At 41.5% G+C, this 4,083-nt stretch overlaps 1 pseudogene; it reads left to right on the forward strand.

Annotated features, from left to right (window-relative positions):
* Positions 1–1,969, forward strand: part of LOC102833316 — a 6,365-nt pseudogene extending 4,396 nt beyond the window's left edge.
* Positions 1,970–4,083: the final 2,114 nt, after the last annotated feature.

Raw genomic sequence — 4,083 nt, forward strand, 5'->3', positions numbered from 1 at the left:
GCTCAGAAAGTTGGAAATAGAAATACCTTATGATCCAGCAATTCCTCTACTTGGTATTTACCCACAAGAAATACGAGCCATAACCCGAGTAGATATATGCACACCAATGTTCATAGCAGCACTATTTACAATAGCAAAAAGATGGAGACAGCCTAAGTGCCCATCAGTGGAAGAATAGATAAACAAACTGTGGTACATTCACACAATGGAATATTATGCTACCTTGAAGAACAACAGGGAAGCTGTAAGCTATCACAGAACATGGATGAACCTTGAGGACATTATGCTGAGTGAAATTAGTCACTAAAGGAGAAATACTGCATAGAACCATTATTGTAAAAGATTAATAAAAAGAATCCACCCTAAAAGGAGGGAAAAAAATCTTTGCTGATCACCAGGATATATGGGATGAAATGAGGGTAGGGTGGAAGGGAAGATGGAACACAGTATAGGGAATAGACACAGGATGATCGCTTGGGTTCTGGGGGTGCAATACTGAGGGGAATGGAAGAACAAGGCAATGGGAGACCATTTAGGCAGGGTTGCATGAGCTAAATGGGACAGGAAATAATGATGTATGTGCACAACCTTGGAACAACAGAGCTCTTGGATGCAGGGATTGAGGCATGGTTTGAATGGGTGAAAGAGGGAAAATGATGTTAAGATGTGTGGCTATCTTTTGAATCTTCGTTTCCCTTGCCTACCATTGTAAAATAGACACTTGAGGGGGAGAGAAAGGAATAGCCAGAAACATCACCATAGAAAGCTTGTAAGTCCATCTTTAGCCTGTAACTTATTGGAATACCTAAAATGGGGCTAGAACTTGCCCAGTGAAAGAGGCTTTCTGCAGAGCCTTTGCATTGCATAGACCATAGGTGGAATCCTGAACCCCATACAGAATCTTCTTAGGTATGAAATTTGCACTTGAAAGGACAAGCAGACCAGCCTGGATTGGCTAGAAGAACAGAATATACTTCTTGAAAGAAAGACTGGCAGGAAAAATAAAAAACAATAACGGCAGTCTGATTGACTACTGCAAGAACAAGCAAGTTGTTTGCCCAGGAGATATCAAGTCAAGTGGTCAGGTTCCCTCAGAGCAAACCCCTTTCCAAGGCTAAAACTCAAGGGGAATACACGAGCTGGCATATGGTCTGGCTGTGACTACGTTGGTCACCGATCAGGGGAGTGGGGGAGAAACAGCAATGAAGTTGTGATCTAAGTCCGACCACATTCAATAGACTCCAGTGAACCGGGTTGAGACCTGGTTGGCCAGCAGTGTGGCAAGACCTGGGAACTCCTGGACCCAGAGGCAGTAACATGGCCACAGAGGACTAGAGTGGAGAGTGAAGCGTCCAGCTGATATGAAGTGAGAGGAGAGGTACAAGAACATCCATACTTGCAGAAAGTACCCACTTAACCTGGCTTCAATAGCTGGATGATCATAACTCAACTAGAAAAAGAAAGAAGGCTTTCACTCTCTGGGAGTCTTGTAGTCCAGTAGTCCACCTCTTCTCTGCACTGCCCACACCTTTTACCTCTGCCCTGTGTTGAGAATTGGCTTGTTTTGGAGCCACTCACCTTACGTTTGGGCATACCCTGCTTGGAGCTGGCTTTGATCCTGAAAGCCATGCAGTGACCAGAGACAGCTGCTGCTTTGAAACGTAAGCTAGAAGCCATAATGGACAGAGGAGCAATAGTGAGGAACTTGGAAAACCTGGGCGAGCGAGCACTTCCTTATAGGATCTCTGCCCACAGTGAAAAGCACATGAGAGGAGGGTATTTCTTGGTAGATTTTCATGCACCACCAACAATTGTTGAGAACATAATCGAACACTTGTCTCAAGACATTGATGTGATTAGATGGAATGCTGTGAAGCACCCACTAACCCAGGAAGTAAAGGAATGTGAAGGGATTGTCCCAGTCCCACTGGAAGAAAAATTATATTTCACAAAGAAGAATAAGAAGTGAGAAGACTCACCTGCTTTTAGCTTTATTTTCAGTTCTCTTACTTTTGAGCATCATGATCTTTATGTAGGATTGTGTTGAAGGTGTCATTTGATTTCTAAAGTATCTTTGGTTCTTAAACCCTTTACATGAGAAGTGCTCATTTAGAGGCACTCAGAAAATCCTTTACATCCTTTTGGGTTTTTATTTTTATTTTTATTCATTTTTTCGTCACTGACAACTTTTTGCCTTAGCACACCATCACCATTTTGTAGAGCAAAATTTATAAAACTGCCATGGATTAAAAGTTAGGCATTCAGAATGTGTATCCATGTAAAAATAAAAATTTTAAGCTGCTCTATGAAAAAAAAAAAAAAAGGAATGTATCATCGAACAACCAAAGGTTACACCCCCGCAAGCTTGTTCCCTGGTCATCAGCACACAGCCCCTCTCCCTCTCTGGGTCTAGAGTTCCCAGCCACTCCATCTCTCCACATCATCGTCTCTGCTTCCATCTCCCGCATCACTGTTTCTCTGGGTAGAGTCCTGCTCTCTGCTCTTCTCCCTTGATGGTCCCAGGGACTTCCGCTCCTAGACTACAAAGTCAGTCACTCCCCTCCTTTTGCTACAAAATGTCTACCTTTGCATTTCTGACGCTCACAGTCAGTCCTGATAGTAATTATTCACTATTGTACCACATGAGTGCTATCCACATCTCCTTTCATCATTCCCGCCCAGACAGATTGGATCATCAGTCCCACCCAGACAGATTGGATTCTACCTTCCTCCACACCCTCTGGATCTAGGCTCCTTGAAAGCTTGTAAGCCAGTCACTTCTTGCCTTTGTAGCCCCCCCATTTTGGGAAGCCAATGTTCAAGTAGCCCATCCTTCTCTACCCTGTGTATTGAGGGGGTGGAAATGACCCTCACTATAAAGATTTGCTCCCTCTTTTGAGCTACTGCATCCATAGGTGTAGGTCAAGTTCATCAAATTGTATCAGATTACTCTTTTTTCCCTCTTCTTTTATCTTCTAGTTGAGCTCTGATCATCCAGTCATTGAAGCCAGGTCAAGTGGGTATCATCTGCAAGTGTGGGTGTTCTTGTGCATATGCCCTATCTTCTTATCAGCTAGATGCTTCATTTTCCACTCTAGTCCTCTGTGGCTATGTCACTGACTCTGGGCCCAAGAGTCCCCAGGTCTTGCCAAACTGCTGGCCAACCAGGTCTCCACCCGGGTTCACAGGAGTATATTGACCGTGGTTGGACTTAGCTTGCAACTTCATTGCTGTTTTTCCTTCATTTCCCCTGATGCATGGAGGAGATTGTAATCATTGCAATGAAATGATGGTGTAAACCTAGTGTTCTCCCATGTAAACTATCATTCAGTTCACAATAAAATCTTTAAAAAAAGAAACCAAAAGCAAAACAAAGCAAAATCAATCTGGCAACCCTAAAGTACAATAGTACACTTCTCTAAAAGACCTAATGGAAATTTTTTTTTTTAAAGTCTCCCAGTGAACGGATATAAATTGAGCACATCTGCAGTCCTTCAGGACAAAGAATCTGTGGATTGTTATTTAGAAGCAACTGCAAGAGCTCAATTATCAAGAACTTCTATCACAATCAAATTATTGGAATAAACAGTTTGCTTTCCAGATGAGGTCAGTTCCCACAGGAACTGGATGAGATTATTGACCTTTTCTCACTCCTTGGGAAGGCATGATACAAGTATTTATTTCAACATGCTTTAATACAATCCAAATATTCCTATCCAGTGGACCTAGTTCTGGGGTGTTCCTTAAACTTTAGCATTTGGAAAATGTGAATAATGTTTTTTGACAATTATAATAATAAAAAATTTTAGTTCCTTTTACTCTACTTGCCCCAGAAACTTTCCCTTGATAGTTACAAAAATAGATTATTTCAGGAGCAATTTAAGACACATATGACATGAGACAGTAACAAATCTAAGGTCCACTACACAAAGAGATGTACATTAACTAACTTTTTTTTATTTTTGCTTCAATTTCCAATTTATAAAATGAGAATAATAATATTCCACCTGTATACTCAGCTTACAATAAGCAATTAATGATTTAATATTGGCTGAGCTATATCATTAGCCAAGCTCATTTCAA

This window comes from Chrysochloris asiatica, unplaced genomic scaffold (assembly GCF_000296735.1).
Source record: "Chrysochloris asiatica unplaced genomic scaffold, ChrAsi1.0 scaffold00138, whole genome shotgun sequence".
NCBI classification, from domain to species: Eukaryota; Metazoa; Chordata; class Mammalia; order Afrosoricida; family Chrysochloridae; genus Chrysochloris; species Chrysochloris asiatica.